A 22309-nucleotide genomic window follows, 5' to 3' on the forward strand; every position below is an offset into this window, starting at 1 on the left:
TTTCTGAAGACAAATATTGGACACCTGTGGCTACATTATCCTTACATCTAAAAACTTGCCCTGTCTGTTTCCTTGTATCAAGTTCCAGGCCCACCATATTTTTGTCAGTAACACTCGAGTCAGTGTACAACACCAGAAGCGCATAGAAATGATAACATGAAAGAGCTGAATAAAAGGAATAAAAGGCACTGAAAAACTAAACCAGAAACAAGTCATTGCTTAAGAATTATTGTTTTATTTGCTTGTCATTAGACATCTGTTCATAGGAACTGTAAACGTTCCACTTTGGGCCTGGGCTTAATAGTGTCAACTTTGCAGGGATGCCTTCTTCTTCCTCATTGTTTTCACTTGGTTTCTAGGGCAAACAAAACTCTTTTTTTTTTTTTTTTTAGTCCTTTAATAAATTAAAGCTGTTATAGAGTTAGAAGTAAATAACTGCACAGTATGGCAATTTCTATCCAGCAAGCTTCAGAACAAAACGAAGATCATTATATGCACTGTATCCAACTCTTTCTTGCTCCATTTGTGCCCTCCTTCCCCCCCACCCTGGTAATCCCCAGAACTCTGTGGTGACTGAGTAGAATTTGAGGTCAAGTTTTGTCCTGAAAAAATGTGGAGCTAGCCCTCCTCTTCCTCCCCTCACCCTGTCATCTGCTGACATTTCCAGATGACAGTGTGCTGAATCTGAACTGTTTCTTTTGCTGGGAATGCCATCTGTGAGGTGGCAGCTGGGGTGGGAGGGAAGGCAATGGCAAATGAACAGTGATAAATATAGACAGTAGACTAAATTAGAGGAAGTTCCACTTCTTTGCAGTGTTACAGACCTTTGCATGCTTCCATTAAGTGGATGCAGCTTTTCTAACTGGTGTTTGAACAGCTGGATTGCTTAGCAAGGGAGCAAAGTCAGAACATGGGAACAGAGATGTCAAAAAAGCCAGCTTGGGCAAAAATGCTCAGACTACTGAAATTTCCTAAGTCATTCATAGTTCCACTCCATTTCTATCATATTATAATATCCTAAAACTAGCAAGGGAGAAGAAAAAGAAGATGAGCGTGTGTATTGTCAAAAGGCATATGTCATAAATCATCCAAAATGAAAAATCAGTGAAGATCTGAGGGAATATTTCTTGTAGAGCTGAGATAAAACCAGTGTCCATATCATTGACAACTGAACATGAATTCTACCAAAAAAAAAAAAATGCTGGCATAATATTTTAATTTCTCACTTTAATACTTAAAAGGACCACTTATATTTGAAACATATTTTTCCCTGCATTACAGAAAGAACAATAATTAAAACCTCATCTTAAGACATTGAATTCTGTAAATAAGGTGATGTCAGAGGAAATTCTAGAGACTGAATTTTTTCTCATATTTCTTCACTAAAAGATTGCTAACAGCATCTTGTCTGCACAGAAACACAGAAGGCCAAGGAGGGAAGGAACGTCTGGAGATCTTCAGGTCCAACTGCTCACACAGCAGGGTCCAAAAGGTATCAGGTTGCTCAGGGCCATATCCAGTTGCATTTTGAACTATCTCCAAAAACACAGACTTCACTTCTCTCTCATTCAGTGTTTGATTACTCTCACAGGACAAAATTTTCTTCTGTTTAATGGAATTCTCCGTCTCAATTTGTGCCTACTGCCTCCTACCCTTCCCTGGATATCAGTGAGAAGGGAATAGTTGTGTCTTCTTTGCATCATCCTGTATTTATATACATGGATAAGATCATACCTAAGCCATTTCTTCTCAAGGATAACACATTAATAAATATTAGTAAAACATTAATAAAATATGTAAATATATATGTTTACTTTGGAATCACTTCAGGAATATCTGCCCTAATTTATCTATGGTTTTCACACTGAATACAGCTTCCAAGATATCTTTTAGGCTAGTGCCATTGTTGTTAGGGGTTTCATGAACAGGAGAAGGAGACTAAGCAATATTGTATTCTTTCAAACTATACCTAGGTAAGTAATTTGGTAAGACATTCTTCTCTTCCTTTCAGTGTTCAATTAGAAATTACACACATTTCAACTTTTTTTATCTTACTCCTGGGGTTTTTCTAAAGTTCATTAATTTTAAGAGCAAACAATGACAAGAAGTGAGTTCGATCCTTGACCAAGCCTACAGCTGCACTACACCTGAAGGAACTAAACCGCACAGAATCCTTTAGGTGCATTTTAATTTATGGAAGTTGGATTCATATCCCAAATTCACTTGATTCACCTTAACTTTCTTGGCTGACTTTATTTAGCATTGCCTGGAAGTAAAAGTTCCATGTTCAGTGCTGTTGATCTCCATACACAAGACCTGAAGCGAAGGAAAGGACATGTCATACCAGCAAACAAATTTAGCTGGTGTTGGCTCACTTCAGCTAAATCCGTGTAATCAAAAGTGTAAAACTACACACACATGTCAGTTGTAATAATCTTGTCACTCTGTCCTCTCTTCAGGTTTCCTAAAATGCAAGTCCTCTGTGGCAGTAATATTTACCTGCTGTGCAAGATTTTTTTTTCTGTTAGGATAATGCACAGACATCTTACATCTTCATTTAGGCATTAAATCTTTTAAAGCTGATACCCCATGCTGATAAACAGGTTTCCCAACAGCCAGCATGAGGTTCATATCACCAGCAGTGCATATCTCATCTGGGTGGGGAAAACCACACAGCAGCTACCTGTACAGGCTGCAGTTCCATGCTTCCCCCTCAGGTGCCATGCCAGCTCCCTCCTCCTGCTGGTGGAGCTGATCCCCTTTATCCTTGCACCACTTTTGACACTCACCCCTGAGAGACATTTCTGCATGGTTGCCCACCAAAAAAACCACAAGTTCTCTCTCTGCTGGGCCAGATTCCTGATGCCTTAGCACATTGAAACACTTCAGTGACCAGGGTCAGCCAGCACCCAGCCAAGCCACAGTGTCAAGAGCTGACTGTCTTTGCACTCTGAATGACACTCCTGGAACATTCCAAGGGGATTGGGAAAGCGAGCAGGAAGTGTCCTGGTTTAAAAATGGGTCCCCAGTGTCAGAGAGCCGGCTGAAACAAGGGGACAGCGTGCTACCAAATGAGCTAATTGCAAGCATCAGTCAATTTATAAACACTGGTAGAGTGTTAGAGCGAAGGATCTGTTTATTTGATTCTGTTTATTTGAAATACAGGCCATACATAGATTTTAATGTAAGTTTTGGAGGCTCATTTTTGAAAGCACATCATAATTCCAGAATATTCTAAACCTATACTATTACACATAATTGTCCTCTACAGTGCCCATGATGGATTAACAAACAAAGGTGAGCTAACATGCACCACATAAAAATGAAGAATAACCCACACCTCCAGTTTTCATGGGAGATATATTACAACCATTCAGATAATTCCTGTGGGCTCACTTTCTGGCCTTGGTGGAGCAGTTTTCTTTGTCCTTTGCAGTTTACCTTAAAATCTTTCAATTTGATTAAGAACTTACAATTTTTCTTGAGGAAGAACCAGAACAAAAGGTCATCTGCAATAAATTCAAGAAAGTTTTTTCACCATTTCTAGTCAGTGGCTCACAGAACAGTAAATAAAGCACAAGCAGATTATTATGATATCTCAAGAATATTCAATCCCATTGTTTTGCATAAAATTCTACTGAAATTCTTAAGGTGTCAAGTAAGCCTCTGAATTCTGTTTGAATAAAATTAACTTCACAAATCTCACTGTGTCCTTAGTCTATTAATTTTTCAGGTATCTTGACATTAAAGACCAAAAAAATCTCCACCAAAAAATTGAGATACACTCATAAAAATGTAAAGTTTATTGACCCACTTTATTTAAGGTTCTGTGTGAAAATGGAGAAACTGCATGACTGCTGATGTGTAATTAAGAGACAACAATTTGAGTGAACTGGTTCTCATTCTTGAACATTTCATGCAGTTCATGTACTCCCAAAAACAGAAATGGAGTCAACACAATGCATGAGGATCAGATTTTGATCATCCAAGGCTATTTATACCACATCAGAGACCTCCAGCACACATTTGCACATACTCCACAGTTTCTGTAAGAAAGCAGGAGTACTATCTGTATCCTAATTTTCTTGAACTCTTTTCTGACACAAAAGCTTTGGTGCTCAGAAAACACTTTCCTGTATCTTGGTGTTTGTGGATCTATCTATTTTAAGTGGCAGGTACTACACATCTGTTTTGTTCTTCAAGAAATATTTGCCAATTCAAAAATTGAGTGATGACTGAGCTGGGTAACTAGTTTAATAATAAGTGGATTTGGTAAGAAAGCAACTTACTGAAATGGCCACAGAGGTTTTTATTGAGGTCCCAATAGACTTGGTGCCTCCTCTCCTGTAGGAACCTCTCATGGATGGTCCCATTTCCACCTCAACCATCCAAATTACTTACTTCTTACTAAAACACTGCATGTGGTGGATAACTGGGAGAATTACAATTTTAAAAAGCAGAAAATTACATTTTTAGTTGTGAAGAACGAGCCTGGTTTTGAACATCTTACAGGAGCAGTATTCTGGTTTTTACACAGCACACCTCCCCACCAGAATTTTCTGTGTGTGGGAAGAAAATAAAGCAGCATTCATTCTATGTTGTAGGCAGAGATCTTAAAAAACCCACCGACCCAAACAAAAGAAGATCCACTAAAACAAAAGCCCCCAAACAGCAGCCATTCTTGTTCTGGGAAAGATATTTGTGACAGTTCCATTTCCCTGGAAGAAAAACTTCTCAAGAACTTTTTGAGAAGATTTCAAAATTTCTCAATTTTCAGGGAGAAATGTCAAGATTTCAATAAGTATTTTGGCTTCCTGGGAAAGAAGGAGGAAAGCCCTCACAGCCCAGAGCAGGAATGTTGACTGCATAGCACTCTTCCCCAAACACTGGAGAATATTCCTTGCTGTACACTTGCAGGCATGACAGGGAGAAAGGAGTAGGATGATAGCCTGCTTCCCTTCTGATAGTGGTGCTTGAGAAATGTCCATGCTTCCTGGGATGGGTTACACAGGTACACAGTAGCACAGCAGCCTCTGCAGACACACAGTAAGAAAACAGTCCAGTGAAACCAAACGCCTCAGCCTGACTCTTCCTGACCTTCCTGGCTCTGACCTCTGTGTGTACAGTGCAGCCCTCACACAATTACATGGAAAGCAGTTTTTTGTATTGAAGGAATCCATTAGAGATGGATTTGAACTTTTGTTCAGCCTCCTGCCACCGATGTGCACCGTGATTGCCAGGCACAGAAAACACAGCCCACTTGTCTCCATTTTCTTCCTTCTTGACCCAGAAAGTTCGCATGATGTGCTAGTAGTAGTCCAGAAGTGGTCAAATTAGTGAATGAATAAGCTTATAAGGTAATGAATAAGCTGTCATTCAAAGACTGATTTTTAAATATCCTTTCCATTGCTTAGTAAGCCTTGATAAACAGGTGCACCAAAAAACAGTTTATGCTGGAAATTGCATCCAAGCTGAAATCAGCTCTTTGTCAGAAGGAAAAAGTTTAGAGAGAAAAAGATAAATAGGGTGAAAGAGAAAGGATGGCAGTATGAACAACAGTGGAAAAAACCTACCAGTGAAACATAAGTGCTGTGGTTGAAATTATTTTCTCTGTTGTTCTCTTGGGAGAACATTCAATGAACCTGGGCAGCTAAGTGTCTTCTGAGGTTTCCCCTCCAGCATGTGGAGAGGAACATAGTCCCCTGAGAGGCAGTGAGAGCAGAAGTTTGGGTAGGTGCGCTAAACACTGCCTGGAGGAATCTTGTCCTTCACACAATGCTGAAAATTAGGACACTGTCTGGCTAAGTGAAGTACTTCACATTGGATGTTCCACATGAAAAAAGACTTGTTAGCATTTTAAAGGGGAGGATAGCAGTGTTACCTGAGTATAATTATTACAGAATCCTGGAAATTCAAATTCTTGTTTTTACACATATTCATTCATGCAAATGTGGAGCCTGACCCAGAAATTTTATTCAGGTGAGTAATCTGCCTTTGACTTCAATGGGATTCTGCCATATATGAACAAAACAATCAAACCATGTTTTGCATTTGCAGTCACCTCCATTTATCTTTCAGAGGGACTGTTGAGTTGTAAAAATGCCCAAATCATGCCAATTTGTCCAGACGAGATATCAAATCTCCTTTTTAATATTCAGCTTCAGCAATATGGAAAGCAACACTGCCAAATACTTCATAACCATTTTACTGGGATTACTCACATTTTGATTAGAAAATTCTCATTTCACATGGGTGTTGTCACCTGCCCTGTGCTAGATATATCATCTCTGCTGTGCAATTAATTACACAAACACTGAAAAATGAGTTTATGACCTGGAATGGAGTTTTGATAAACTCCTCTGAAGACATACCTGAAACAGAGCCCAGTAGAATCCTGAACAGATAGAAATGATTTATGCATATACAATGGCACACACAGCCTCCAAAAAAACTGAAGACCTGCCAGGAGCAGCAGTAGTTCAATATCTGGTTTGAAATGAAGAATGCAAAAGAGACCATAACTGAGGAATGAGGCACTGAATCCTGCAGCAGAGGGAAGGTAAGGAGAATGCTAATAATTTGAGAGATTTACAGCATCCATGTACTTCCTGAGGCAAAGGGGTGAGGGTGGGACACAGAACCAGAAGGGTAAGGACAACAGACATGGAAAGCTTCAAATCAACGGGGCTGTTTTGTTATTAGGGAGTAAATACCCGGCTTTCTGAGCCACATGTCTAACTCATCTACCACATGAGTGGTAGATGGTCACACAAGAGTGACCCTAACAGGTCCCTTACTTTGCCGCCTGTCCTGCACAGGCTGAATGCTGACTGTGCCACTACCTCAGCTGCCTGTGGGTGAGCTCAGCCCAATGCTCTGTCTCTCCTGGGGCTGAGGCTCCAAATGGCAGCAAATCTGAGGCAGCAGCCAGCTCCCACGGCAAGGGGTGTCCCCACATGTCGGTTGTTGTCACCTCCTCCTCACCACCAGCCGTGGTCCTTATCTGGCCCCTGGGTGACCTGGTGCAGGGCAGGGACAGGCCAGGCCAACCCTCCCCAGAGGGGCACTTCTCAGTGTGCTGCTGTCTTAGCCGACAGAGCCATTGAACAGCAGCAAGCACAAGGCATTGCTAAAAGCTCTCTGAGTGTCTTTTCACATGTGGGCTAGAAAAGTGGGAGGCTGTGGTATTGCCGCAGCAACCAAGAGACCCGAAATAAGCAGGATGGTGAGCACCATGCTGAAAACACATTTTCTTATTCCCTGGAGCAAATACATTTGGTGCCTCATACTGAAAAAGAAATAAACCAAACAAACAAAAACAGCAGGTTAGGACCTGGAAAACAAAACCAGCTAAACATAAATAAATCATGGACATCTTGCAATATAGTAAAATACTTAGGCATTGTCATCTGTTGCTTATTACAGTTTCATTTACATTGGAATTTTCTTTGTTTTCCTGCAACAGTTGTGTTACTGTATTATTTTAAAGCTAGTCAGTAATGTGAGTAGAAGAGTCTATCTTTGCATTATTCTGGCCAATATTATATCATACTGTGTAAGAAATGAGAGTTAAATCAATTTTAATGTACCATTTTAGTAAGATTACAACCACAGTTCTCGATTGCAATTATGGAGATAATTGCAATTTCATTGGTACTGCTTAATATTAAGAATACAAAATTTACCTTTGATGAAAAGATCATTATGTAAGATGAACCCAAGTTATTTTTCTTTTAAATTGCATCTTGGCTTGTTTTATTTCTTAACTTTGACTATTTAATAAAGGCATAAAGAGTTTTACAGGTAGGGTATACAGAAACAGGCTGACTGGTTTGACATCAAATTCCTGTACAGTGATTTGAGAAGAAAAAAGCATTCACTTTGAAACAACTCTGGAGGCTGAGTACAGAGATTATAAAATGTAAGTTTTATATATGCAGAAAAATTGCTTTTGCATGAATTTACTTTTAAAATGTTAATATATGCATAAGAAAATTGTGTTTCTTAATCTCTGAAGAAACACTTATCACTAGGAACCGCTTAATTCTTTTCCTGTGCTTGATTTATTAGCTTATGAAATTATGGTAATAGTTTGCATGTTAATGGTTTTGGGGCTCAAATGACCTGATTTTAATAATGAAGTAATTTATGCAGTAAATGTAATCAGCATCTATGAATCTCACTTAAAAGAACATGCCAGTGATTACCTATGCTAAAAACAAATGGCTGTCAGCATGGTACACGCTGTATGTTATGACAGGTAACTGGGATGTGCTCAGCTCAGCACACCCTTCAGGCTGGCTGGGCCCTGCTCTGGTGAGCACCACTGAAGCTGGCAACTGCAGCTCTAACAACTGTGTACAGACCTGCCATCACAGGCTGACTTTGGCTCTTGGTCATCTTCTAAGGAAAAGGACAAGGACAGGAGATGGGCACGGCCAGAACTCAAGCTGGAACCAGTAGGAATTCCTGCACGAGTAGAAAAATCCTGTGGCACAGAGAGCTGACACACCTGGACAAAGCAAATTGCAGGAAGAAAGTGTTTGTTTAGGGAAGAAGTTGGAAGTCCTAATAATTACAAGAAAAAGGAGATTTTTATTAAGGATTTGACCTGCATGGCATATAAAAGATGCAACCTCCGGCAACATTTGGTAAGCCTATGTGAAACAGATCCATCACAAGGATTCTTTCCTAAAACATCTGTATTTACAGACCTGCTCACTGTCAAGATGCCTATGAACCATGCCTCTGTTCCCTTGTGTCGTTTACAGGGCTGTTCCCCAACATGAGAAGAAACACTAGACTGGGCTTTGAAAAGCAAAGAGCAATGCTTTCTTTGCAGTAAGGCAAGCTTGTGTTTTGATAACCTGCTGAACACTGAGATTCATTTTGGTATAAAAGATTCAAAATTTTATTACTAGCTGCCAAATATGATCTAACTGTTCAAACACACAGACAGAAGCTGAAGGAGGTCAGATTGGACATTAGCCAAAATGTACAAAGTCAATGGAAGAAACCCCATTGATTCAGCAGAGCTGGATCATTTGTTCACCAAAGAAATCCCTAAGGGCCGGAAGTCCTCACCACTTCCAAGGATCAGAACTGTAAAATTACCTTTTGTAATTAATAAATACTTTGCATGCAGCACCTCAAGCACAATAAAAAACTGTCTTCAAACACCATTTCCACAGCTGCTCATTTTTCAAAGCAAAAAGGTGTTCTGTTCTGGAGTATGGCTAATGCTCTCTATTCCAGAATTCACACTGTTAGCTTTAAGAAATTTATGTTATATCCTAAAGGCAAAACAAGCAGAAGCAGAAGGATAAGATAGTTTAGCATTTTTCAAGTTTTATTATGTCAGCCACAGGGTCCATGGAAGCCCAAGGAAGGTATGGATCTTGCAACAGAAGTCCTTCGAACCCTACCCCTGCCCTCCACTGTGTATTCAGGCGCTGAGCAGAGCCTCACTGAGGGAATGGAGGCAGCCAAGCCAAGCGCAGAGGGTGGCCAAGCTGACCCTCCACATTAGCCCTGGATAGGAGCTGGGCAGGGCAGAACCAGCCTGGTAAGAAAGCATCCCTGCAGAGGGAGAGACGGGGCTTATCCTTGAAGCGGCCCCGTCCCCAGTTCCCGAGGAGCCCCGGCTCAGCTGAGCCCCGCCGCGCAGTCAGACGAGCCGATCAAAGGCGGTGTGTTTGCTTTAGACGGGATGCCATGCCCGCTGTTGCCATGGCGCCGTGACAGCTTAATGAGCTGTCGCCTGTCACCCGAGCCGCTGTCACCGGGCTCCGCGGCTGCCCTGCCCCCGCTGCCCGCGGAAAGCGGCTCGGCAGCCCCTGGGAAAGGCCCATCCATGGGCCCGGGAGCTCCGAGCTGCCTGCCCGGGCCTCTCGCAGGCCCAGACATCCTTGTCTCGCCAAGCAGGATTTCTGGAGGTGAAATTTCCCCTCCTCCATTTCCCTGTGTTGTGCCTGGAGGACATTCCCCTGACAAGAGGGACCTGCTGTCGGCGGCGGAGGCAGGGTCAGGAAGGCGGAAAATAAAAGGAGAAATTTCAAAGTTCAGACAGTTTTCTTGGCAGACTGTGACAGCTCAAAGGGGTGAGGATCTGTCTGATGTTTACTTGGAAATCCAACAAGAATAGCTCGCCGCTGACAATCCAGGCTCGCAAACGCGAGCCCGAGCCGCAGAGCCCCAGCACCGGTTCCGCTTCCCATGGGACACACAGACAGACACCCGGACAGCCAGCACCTGCCTCTCGAAAACAAACAGGAAAATCCCGGCCTGCTCTATCTTCTCTTCCTGTGGGAATCTCAGTCTTAGGACGGGGGCCCTGCGGTTTCCCCGGCTGGGAGAGGAAAGGGAACGCTGCCGGGAGCGCCCTTTGCTCCCAGACACAGGCTGGGCGCTGGGAAGGCGGCAGCATCCCCTGCCTGCCGCTCTGGCTGAGAGCTTCCCATGAGGGAAGGGCAATGGAGGCTCACATTCGGTGGCGGAAGAGTGTGAAATCCGCAGGGAAGAGCCGGGGGAGCTCTAGTGCATCCTCATCAGCTGTGCCTTGTGTAACCATGGCTGCTGAGCTGCAGCACGGACGGCTGGGAGGTTTCATTCTGGCATGTGAGCTCCGAGCACTGAAACACAGTGCTTACAAATGGACTAATTTCCTCTGGGTAGAACACTGCACCCCCAGAAATTAGCTTGGTAGAAACCAGTTTTGTATTTATTAGCTTATCTGTGTTAATGCAGAACAGAAACATACCACAACACACCCAAAATGTTAGGTGATTTCAGGCTATCAGTTTGTTCATTAGCTGGCTTAAATAACAGCACGCTGTTAGCACAACCATCTTTGTTTCATGCTAGTCTTGTTTCTTACATCGTGTCTTGATTTAATATCAGTCTTTAAATACTTCTGTGCAAGAACCTGTTTCTCTTTATATTCGTTCTACCCTTAATAAATAAGCCTATGTTCCAACAATGCCTGTAGTTTCTAAAAGGTAATCAGCAATAATATTTATTGCTTTTTTGTGTGCCCATCCAGAAAAAGAAAATTGTTGCCAGAATAGTGCTCAGAACAGTAACAGGATGCAAATGTGCACCCTATTCTTCCAGCCTGCATGCTTCACTCAAGAATCATGTCAGTTCATGGGGAAGTCAGTGGGAAACCTGACCAAATGAGGACTTCTGATTTGTGTCCCAGGCATCTTTTTGTTGGATTTGTCACAACTAATGCCCCTTTGCTTGTCTCTCTTCACGTGCTGAAATGTTTGTAGGCCACAATGGGAAATCTACAGAGTAGGCCAAAAAAGTTGCTGTGGTTTCAAAAATAGGTGGGAAGATATTGCAAGCTGAGAGGAGAATAAAATATGGGATTCAATATCTTCATGATTTTAAGAAACAAGAATGAGAGAAAAAGCCCATCTTGTAGTAACTGAATACCCTGATAATGCCTAGGAATGGTTAACCATAGGGATACAAGGCTTTGCACATCTCTGCCTCTTCCACTCCCCACTCCCACTCCTGAATCTAACATCTCCTGCCTCCTCCAGTGCTGTTTCATGGCTCTGTGACTCCTCTCCTCCGCCTGTGACCTGCCTCTCAGAGCATCTTTGTCGCTCCCCCTCCCCACAGAGCAGCCCCAGGGCAGGGTGACCTCTCCCTTGGGATCCTTTGCCTCACGGTCTCAGACAGCGCAGAGTGACAGGGAGCAGGAGTGACAGCGAGCAGGATCCCCACCCCAGCGCCTCCCTAATCAAGCAGCGCTCACACAGCTCACACGCCTGCCTGCAGGCTTCTCTCTTTAATGTGACATTGATCATCATGACACAAAATGGTCACAGATATCGCTTCCTAAAATTCAGGAATGTGACAGCTAGAGACAGAATCGCTAGTCTGTGGCCTGGAGACTATACGGATTATTCAGGTCAGGATAAATCAGGATGGATATTTGCCCTACTTCCATATTCTAGCTATTAATAACCAAAAGCACGCCAGATTGTGGCTTGTTCTGTGTGACTGCACAAGGGAGCAGCGCTCCCTCCCCCACGCCTCCACACACACATGCACAGACGAATATTTTTGGCTAACATTCGAAAGCCATTCCCAAACCCAGCCCCTGGGCTCGGAGTGGAGCCCCGAGCACATGGAAGCCCTCCTTTACCAGGCAAGAAGGGAAAGCCAAAGCAGGCTGAAAAAAGATACGGGAGACCTCTCCTGGTCTACTGCCCCAGAAACCCTGAAGAATGCAAGCTGCTGCTCTCCCCTGTTTTCTTCAAGGCACAGCACAATTCAGTCAGTCAGGGCTCACCCCTTTTCCCAAGTATACTGCTTCAAAATGAATATCCTCTTGGGAAGACAGAGAAGCTGCCTAGGGAACCCCAGCCACACTGCTCCTGGCAAGATTTCTCTCCATCACATCTATGCAGGATTTCAGTAGGAAGAAGCAGCACTTCCTCCCCAATACTGGAAAAAAGAGACCACACAGCTACAGAATTAAATTAAGTTGCACCTTTCCCACCTCTAACATAGCAAGTGAATTGTCCTTCATATTGAGTCAGCAGTCACCTTTTAGGGAGATGCAATGCAAAAATTGCAGTGTCTCTTTGCAGAATACTAGCTCTTCTGAGCCACCTTTAAAATTTTGGAAGATCAAGCCTTTAGCTGTGCTACTTTTAAAATAGTCTTTCAAAAGCCAGCTTTTGCTTTTGATTGCAAAGGGAAAATAGAGATATTTTTCAGACCACTGACATAGAAGAAAAACTGCCCTGACAGCTGAGACAACTTTCCTGAACAGGATCCCTCTGCTCTTGGGAGTTGGAAAGCTATTCTCTGCCATCCCTTTTGGGGCACTTATGCAATCTGCTCTAGCAACTGGTGCCAGTTCAGTTCAGCTACAGACCAGAGTCTCTGGCCAGTCTGTCTAAATGCCATTCCCAGGATTTGCCTAGGAATAAAGCCTTTATACTTCTCTCAACCGCCGTATTCATGGTCTGTTACTGTAAACCATTATGGCTGGTCCCAATCCATAAAATGCCACTGGTTCCCATTTGAATCCCAAAAAGATAGCTCTTATGCAGCAACTGCGGCACCCAGCAATTAAGCAGCACTAGATGAACTGTCTTCTGGCTGTGTTTCTAGACACTACTCCATATTTTATTTATCAGCTAAAAGCCAAGCAAAGTAACAATAACAAGAGTAGGTGGAGTGCCAAGAGCAGCACACAAGCCTCAACAACACTCATTTCCCCTCTCCTGCTTCTCTCCTGCTCATGACTGTGATCTTAGTTAACACAAGGCCTCAGTGACTGCTGTTCATAATCCTTGCATCTTTGGTCCTCTGCTGAGCAGAGTGCTTGTATTTCTATGCAGTTTCAAACAGGCTCTTCCTGCTTAGCTCATTTAATAACTAGATTTGGTAGATCTCTACACATTATTTGGCAGAGAACATAATAAGCAGTTGCCAAGTCCTATCTTGGGTTACTCTTCCAGAGGTTCTTTAAGCTGGGGAAATGAAAAAAAACCTGTCCTTCACTTTATTTCAATAAGAAGACTTTTTCCGCTTCCTTTGATTCTAATCATAATATTATCCTGGACAGAGACACCATCAAATAAATACTGGCCAGAGGTTTCCTGAGGACCTGAACTGAGAAATTTTAATAAAATAGAAAGTACACTCTAGTCTTCCTTCTTTCTCCATTGGATTGTTCAGTTGAAGCAACAGTATTTTTGCTCATAAAGGTACAAGTTGGTCTAAATCCTCCACAGCAGTCCAGTAATCTGGGTGTGCTGATAATTGCTCAGTCACTCACTGATTAACACAGGTATCTCTGTTTCCAGGAGTACTGGAGCTTCCCCACTGAAAATGAGTAGAAAAATCTCCAGGCTCATTACATTAAAAGGTCAGCAAGGAAATGAGAGACAACTTGAGGAAAGGAGAAGAAAGATGCAGCACTCCCATATTACAAACAAAATTTTAAATAGACTTTTAAGGATATATGTGAAAGGGAAAAAAAAATTTAATATTTCCTTTTTCTCTTTTCATCCCTGCTAACAGAAAAAACAACAATCTGGTTACTGGCCTTCCTAAATCCAGGGAGTCAAGCATATCACTAAGGACAGCAGAGGGAACAGATCCTCAGAGGAAGCACAGAGAAAAGGCAAGAGAGAGCTCAGGGAGATAGGTGGGATCCAAAGGTTTTGAATTGAGCAGAGATAGAAGATGAGAGAGAGATTTCGCTTTTTATTCCTTGTCCCTATCAGTCAAAATCTGAAGCAGGAGATCTGATGTACCTTTCCTTCATGGCTCAATAGCTGTGATAGAATATGGCCCTCCTGTTCAGACCTAAACTATATGAGTTAAGAATGACTGCTGGGTTGGCTGCTGGAACTGTTTGCAACATGGAAGAAAAACAACTTTGGGGAGAGAATAAGGAAAAATGGGATTATGTCCACTTAGAACTGAGATTCAGATATGGGAAAAGCTTACTCTTGAGCTACCGTTAGCTTCTGTTTACTGTAGATGCTTATTGCTGTATTGGATCCCATATTGCAATTAGCAGTATGAAAGTTTGATTTCATTTGCGAACATACATATATGTGTATATATATACATACATATATATATATATATATATTTGCACTGTATTTCTCATCAGTGCAAAATACAGAGACTTAACAAATTGTGTACTTACACAGTTCACTGCATATTTTCTGCTACTTTTCATATAGTATTTGGACATGGCTGACCATGTTATTAACAGCTTTTCGTTATTTAAATATTGAAGCAGCTAATTATCATATTTCTGAATTATAGAACTATGAAATTTCATGCCCTCTTACAAAAGGTACAAATATAAAATTGACATTGTATGAGAGATCCTTTTGTTCAAATACAATACTGACTTTGTGGATAACAAAAACATATATAAATGTCGTTTTCTATAGTCACTACTTATTTTTCTTATTCCCTGTATCATAGAACATGTGCTAATATTTAGGGAGGCCTGCTGGAGCTCTTGCAGTTATTTTTTCATGCCTGACATTATCAGTGTTATTTTCCTTTATACATACTTCAGAGCAGCATTTGTCCAATAAGAACCTTTCTTCCTAGGGGAAATTCCCTTGCAGAATTCTGTCAGCAAGAGCTGATACCTGGCAAACAGGAGGAAACCACATCGGAGCCAGCTTCCCAAACAAATCTAAACTCACCCTCATGTTCCTCTGCTTGGTGAGGCAGCAGCTCCAAGTTCCAGCTCTGTGAACAAGCGACACAAACAGGCTCACACATTTCCTGGGAGGCTGCTGGGAGACAAACAACTTTGCAGCAGCACACTGTGGGTTATCAAATACATGCACACGTTTATGACAGTAATTGTGAAACAACAGGCTGCTTCTTTCACATGTCTGTGTGACCTGTGCACAATGGGAGTTTCTTTCTGTTCAGCATCTCTGGGAGCTGCTCCTTGATGGAAAAAAAGAGAAGTGATGGCCTGTCCCTTTTCTTCCTTCCCATAAGTACTTGAGATTTACATGGTTTTGTTTGCTTCACTGAGAAATGGAACAAAGACTAAAGAAAGGTCATATGCTCACAACAGCATATCTTTTTCTTGTTCTTATGAAAAGGTAATATTTATCTATCTAAAAGCATTTTATTTATTCACTGAGCAGAGGGTAGGAAGGACTTTGGAGGCAAAACATATAAAGGTAAATCTGGTTTTGCAGAGACAATCAAGAAGGGTTCTCAGGAGATAATTCTGAGGGATCAGAAGTCGGTTTAGCTCTTAGACACAACTTGGGTGTTCTTACTGACAAACATTGTCACCTAATTCCTATGAAGATTTCATCAGGGTTTCAAAGGATAGCAATAATCCCACTTAAAATGCTTTCTATAAAAAGACTTCTTTCACCAAGGAATTGATTCACTAGCAAAGTCTCATTCCTCTAATTAGCACCATCCAATCTCATGTTCATCTCTGATATGATTCTATAAAATAGGTATATGAAACATGCGTGTACTTCTTAATTGCAGATGTCCATGTATGCCAGTCCAAGATTCATTTATGTTTCTATTGGACTAAACAGGCAATCAAGGACTCTAAGAGAAATCTGTGTCATGCAACCAATATTGGGCAGCCTTTAGACCCTGCCTAGAATATTATATAAGCTTCAACACTTAAACATGAGCACGTTTAATGAACAAATTTCTTATGAAAGCAAAATGTTGAGAAGATTCTTCATTAAACATCATCCATGTCTTGAGAGTTCATTACACATTTTGACAGTACCTCACCAGGCCCTAATAAATATTTTATTCAACTACCTCTGCTTTGAAGCTCTAAGCAGTAAAAATATTTTTCTTAAATGACAGATGAAGAACCTGTTTTGGTCACAGCATGATAGTGAGCCAGCCTGGCAAAACAGAAACAGCATCAACTACCACTGGGCACTGATGTGCCCAAGAAGTTACAGCTGATTTACAAGGTGAGTTAAAAGTTTGGGATGTGTTCCATATAGAAATGAAACTGAGTATCTCCAGGTGGGTGGTGCGAATTTGTTGGGAGCTTCATTTTTTCTTGACCACATCAATCACTAGTAATTTGATTATTAATATTCAGTGACTCAGTCACTTGGGAATACAAAATAAAAATAGTAAGTTTTTTTGACACTTTGGGAACAAGTACATGAGTCTTGAATTTCAGAGATAGACTGGCTAGATAAGTTTAAGAAATTACTTGTCCTCAATTATTTTCTATCCCTTCATCAACCCTAAGATGGATATATGAGGTTAGAATAACAAAACTAAGTATTCATCAAGCACTAGAGATTAGAAGGCTTTCACCTGCACCTTTTCCTCCTCCTCTGCCCCACACATGCAGTAGGCTAGGGAAAAAAAGCAAATGATAACCAATCCTCCAGGCAAACAACCTCAGCCTTCCTGACTGCTGTAGGCTAGAAAAACAATCCTATATCAAGTAAGCAGACAGTCCTTCTGAAAGGAATCATCCTGGCCTGGGAAAGAGACCATACCTTGTACCATAAAGCTAGCCCTTAAATAGCTGATAAAAGAACCATCTGTATATCAGCTGGCCTGGAGGCAAACTGGGGAATATGAATGGCAAGTCTGAAAAAAGGAAGCAATTCTTGGACCATCATTGCCTTTTAATTCACCAAGTGAAAAACCATTAGGACTTCCATGTTGTCCCTGATGTATGGACACTGTGTGGAATGCCACAAAGGTGACGTGCCTCCTTCTGGGCAAAGTAAGTTTCATTTTCAAAACAGTGGTTTGAGGTTCGCCCACGCAGGAGTGAAATCATCAAACCGAGGTCAGTGATGTCATTCGGGACAGTCCCAGACCACAGAGCACAAGCATGACTCACTTCTCAAAGTCTAGGAGTGTCTGGAAGTGCCTAAGGTGCTGTTTGAACTTTCTTCTAGAGGTGAATTTCAACCACAGATGTGAAAATGATTGAGGGTCAAATATACAGTGAAGTGGATATTCTCGAAAGGGAAGGGAAGAAGGAGGAAATAAAATACTGGCATACTGGAGAGCAGGGCACCTAGGGAAGAGCACAAGACAGGGCAGAGAGGCACCATGACTTTGAGCTTTGAAGCTGATTATCCCAGGAAGGCCTGGCTCTCTTGCCTGTGTCTGGTAATCTGAGCTGAAATCTTCAGTGACAGAGATAAAATGGAAACACAAACTCTTGCTTCTCAGCTGTACATTCACAAAGTTTGGCTCAGGATATCTAAAGGGGCAGGAGCCAAACTTTTATGGTTTTAGGCTTTTTAACCTGGGGCATACAAGCTGGCCAATGCTCTTGGTGATTGTACAACAGATTGCACCACCCCATGTGCCACAAAATCATCTGGTGAGCTGCAGTGTGGTTTGCAGCATCTATCCTGAAGACATCCAAGATGATAACAGCAGAGGCTTCTAACTATGGCAATAGGTGTCTTAGGAATAGCAAAGGAGGTGTAGGTGCCATCTGCCTCTCTTTCTGTTAAGTTCAATCCACTTACTATCAATTCGTCTGGATTGAAAAACTTTATTACACCCCACAGCAAAACCAAGGAATTAAAAAAAATTAACAAGAAGAGCAAAAACTCTCTTATGTTCAGTCACTGAAGGTGGTACAAGAACAGCCCTGGCACAAATATTTCAGTCAAATAAAAGAGGAATTCATTAGATGCCAGGAAATCTATAGTAGAGTCTCATTTAGGAAACTGTAACAGCCTGCACAGCAGGCTTCAGCACAGTATTTTCATATTACATCCTAACAACAAAAGCTGATGAAATTTCATATTGTTCACAGTGAAAAGAAAACACTGGTTATTTTTCCACTGTCTTTGCATTGGTTTAATCTTGCCCTGGTGTATTTTAACTTAAGCAAATTTGGGATGTTAACAGCATCCAAATATGCTTTTCCTGTGAGCTGCCAGGGAAGGCTTTTTTGAGCTGAAATTGTGTTAAGCTGATTACTTCTTTTAATTTCTCCTTAATAATTGAGCATTTTTAATTGTTTGAATCTTAACGGCTGATATAGCTGTTTAGAGAGTCAGGGGATGCAAATGAAGACTGAGAAATTATTTCAATATAAACGTATGAACTCTATGCCATGGCAACAGCAATTTTTCATTAAATTATAGATTCCTCGGGGTTGCTTTTTCCATATTGACAAGATCATTTCATATGGAGAGGAGGTAAGGGAAAAGAGAGATCTTACTCAAGAAACAGAATTGTTATGACGAGCAATTAACAACATATATCTCAGCATGTCACAGTGGGTCTTCTCCTTTCATTTCAGGAAATAGACTGATTATAAAAATGCTTCCCATTTGAGTGCCCCAACCCTAATGCAGTTTGCATCAGACTGCATTTTCCCTCAGGCTGAAAAATACTGACATTGACAGGAACATTGGATGTGTTGAACCTGCCATCACCAGCCTGAAAAACCTCTGTCCTCACTATTGCTCCCACCTTCTAGGGAACGACCTGCTAGCGCAGATGGGGCTACTTCAGCTCCAGCAAGGAGTCTGCTGTCACACAGATACAAGCTCATCCATTTCCCCCAAATGTATATATATATGTGCATGTGTGTGTGTATATATGTATGTGTACATATGCTGTTTTCTTAATGTAATCTCCTCTCTTTCAAATCCATGCAAACCAAAGAAAACTCCAAAACCATTACCCCAAAGCAAGCCCAGAAGCCTGCAGAACATCCACTCCACACTTTGGGTAAATGATCCACAAGGAGTGGAAATAATGTGAAGATATATTTATACTACATCATTACCTGCATTTGCAGATCACAACAAAGATGGTTGACAGAGCTGTGAAAAAATGTGTCTTGGTACATACTAAAGTTTTATTGTTGCTCTTTTTTTTGTATTTTCATTGCTCATATAAGCTGTGGTGCCTTCCTGTCTGACTATCACAGCACATGGACTCCCTCCTCTCATATAACATTTGTGAGGAGTTTGTTTGGTGTCTTTTGTTATTTTTGGTTATGTTTGGGTTTCTTTTCTTGTTTGTTTGCTTTTATAGACTCCTGTCAGCTTGACCTATTCAGAAATCTGGTAAAAATGCCAGAAAATGCTAGCAGAGTGATTTTGCCCCCACATTTTTTAGCTTTGTGATACATGTAATTCTCTGCTAGGAGCACCTGGGCGATGATGGCCTCCTGCTGCTAGCCAGCCCTGCACCAGCCATGGCAGAACATTAGGGAAAATTACAGAATCACAGCTGCCTACTGGTTAGCAAAACCCAATCATCTTCTCTAATTTTGAGGATGGAGGCAGGACAATATGCTGCAATTTTTTTTCTACAAATTCCTTGAAATTACACAAAGAAGGGAAAATAACAAATACTTGCAACATGTTTCTCTCTTTCCTGTGCTTTCAAAATACAGCTTGTCCACATTTTCTAACCAATCATTCCACTAAAGCAGGTTTATTAATGGTGAAAGGTTTACTGATATGTTTGGAAAGTATGCACTTGTCACAGAACAAATTTCCCTCTGTGTTTTACATACAGTGGGTCAATTTGAAGGCTTGAAATTACTTTAGACAGAAGTCCACAAAGGCACAACTTCAGATGCAGTAGTGGTTTTGCCTCATTTTATAGCTCAATCATCCAGTACTTCAGCCTAACATCTGGTCAAAATGATCCATCTCACTTCTGCTTCAGGTTGTATTTGCTTTGTTATTTCTACAGAGCAACCTAAAAAGGTTTTTGGAAGCACTAAGTTTGGTAGTTGCCTGCTTTAACAGTATCTAGGTATGCAAATGTGCTGTTTAGAACATAAACTATGCTCAGGGAGATTCATTGGCTAGAGTTGTAAAAGAAGAGCAATACAAATTATCTTCTGTTATTTAGATAATAAAAATGGCAGATCTTTACTAAAGGATTACTTCTAAAACCTGTTTTTCTAAGCATCCCACTTACCCAGAGTACAGGGGCTGCCTGTTGGCACTGAAGGTTGTATTTAATGGTTCAGAAAAGCAAGGGAAGGAAAAGCACAAGCCTGTTCCCCTCTATAGATTTATTCATCATGGAGAGAAGCCACTGAAAATGGGGTGTGTTTTTCCCAGACTGTTTTACATTCAAAACAACAGCCTTGTCTGCACTGGAAAATTCCACAGTATGTGGAGACCTACAGAGAGACTGAATGAAGGGACTTGGAGAAAAAGATACATGTCTGAACTAGATTGAATAAGGATAATTATGCTCAGAAGGAATCTCACTTAGAACCTTCTGAAGTTCCTTTAAGAAAGTATATTAAAAAAAATACAGATTCTATTTTCTGTGATATTTCTAAAATTAGTAGTATTTTCAACCACTAAAACACCCTCCCATGCTTCTCCACCTGACACCTCCTTTCAGACATTGCTATATAAGAAAATCAAGTTTGAGAATGGGGAAGTGTCATGGTCTTAAACCATTTTCATGATGGTCAGTGATGTCAGTGAAAGCTGACTGTGCTCAGCTCCCTCCACTAAACAGTGACTGTGCTGGGCAGGATGTGTACACACATGCACACACCCCCACTTTGACAAAGATCCAGCAGCTTCTTTGCCCTGCTCATCAGGTGTTCATAAACTTTCAAGCTGTATTGCTGTGAAATCATAAGCAACCTGAGAAAGGCTTTTATATTAGGAGTGTGGGCATTCAGTACTCTGATGCTCTCTGTAATACACACTTAGCACAACACATTTAGTACACTCACATAGACACAAACTGTCCATGCAGGAAACATGTTCTCTGTGGCTACTCAGAAAACTCATTAAAAACTACAAGGTGTGTTCAACTGGATCTAAATATTTGTTCTAATAATTCAGGTGCTAGTTAAGCAGGGAAAGAACCCTGAGAGTTGTGAGAGAATTCAGAGAACTAAACTGAAGGTTAACAGAACTTCCACTTTGCTTCTAGAATAGCCATGTTATAAAAAATTTACTCTAAGAGCCTTTCCAGATGTAGCTAGATAATACTGAACTCTGTTTCCACTAAGAGATTTAGGAACTGTATTAGCTCACATGGAAATAATTTTTTAACTAGCTGGGAGTGGTTCCCTTACAGTTCCTGAAGCTGTTCCCCCACGCTCATATCCCCTCCTCTCTGGCTCATTTTAGGAGCTACACCCAGTGTGCAAAATGACCTCTGCACCTATTTGTGCATGGAAGGAAAGTAATATGGTCACTGACGGGCTAAAAGCACTGTAAGAGCCAAGGCCAAGCTTTGTACAGTTTTTACCTGGCAAAACCCAACAAGATGGACCTGTTTTCATAGTGCTGCAATGACATACAATGACTTCAGCTTTGCAGGGTCCTTATGACTGATGCAGCTTCCTGCAGGATGGTGTAAGTAATTATGTAAAAAATATGTAATTTCTTGAAGTCTATAAACTTGAAAGATCCTCTTCATATAGTCTGAAGGTCAGAAAAGTGGGATTATAAAAAGATTAGTGATGGAGGAAGAAAATACAGTTGTATTTGGACATAACAGCAAAGATTCAGCACTGCATACTGAGCCATCAGGATGTCTTGTCAATTGAATTTTGTCTCCTTTTGTCTCTTATCAGATTCTTTGGCCTACTGACATAATTTTTTTTCAACCATTAATCTGTGTATGTTTCCAAGATACTAGACTCCAAAATATGACAGCAGTCAGGATAGTTTATAAAGAACAAGATAAAGGCATGCAAGAAGGAGAAAGCAGAGGTTGAGGAAGGAAACTCAAGTGGAGGACAGCAGCTGGATGACAATCCCAATGCTGCAGGAAAAAAAAGTGAGCAAGGTGAACAGACACA

The 22309-nt window shown here is 41.3% G+C and overlaps 1 long non-coding RNA gene across 7 annotated transcripts in view; it reads left to right on the top strand.

Moving 5' to 3' along the window:
• The window catches only part of LOC113460891 (uncharacterized), a 33422-nt gene extending 24271 nt beyond the window's left edge, over positions 1-9151 (top strand). For 5 of the 7 annotated variants that reach the window (XR_012580806.1, XR_012580807.1, XR_012580809.1 and 2 more), the window contains 2 exons: positions 1-8651; positions 8772-9151. The exon at positions 1-8651 is cut by the window's left edge. This is a non-coding gene — a long non-coding RNA (uncharacterized LOC113460891). The remainder of the gene's footprint in view (positions 8652-8771) is intronic. The other 2 variants (XR_012580811.1, XR_012580805.1) reach the window with 2 other exon arrangements.
• The last annotated feature ends 13158 nt before the right edge of the window (positions 9152-22309 follow it).

The sequence above is a fragment of the Zonotrichia albicollis genome, chromosome 1 (genome assembly GCF_047830755.1).
Source record: "Zonotrichia albicollis isolate bZonAlb1 chromosome 1, bZonAlb1.hap1, whole genome shotgun sequence".
Taxonomy (NCBI): domain Eukaryota; kingdom Metazoa; phylum Chordata; class Aves; order Passeriformes; family Passerellidae; genus Zonotrichia; species Zonotrichia albicollis.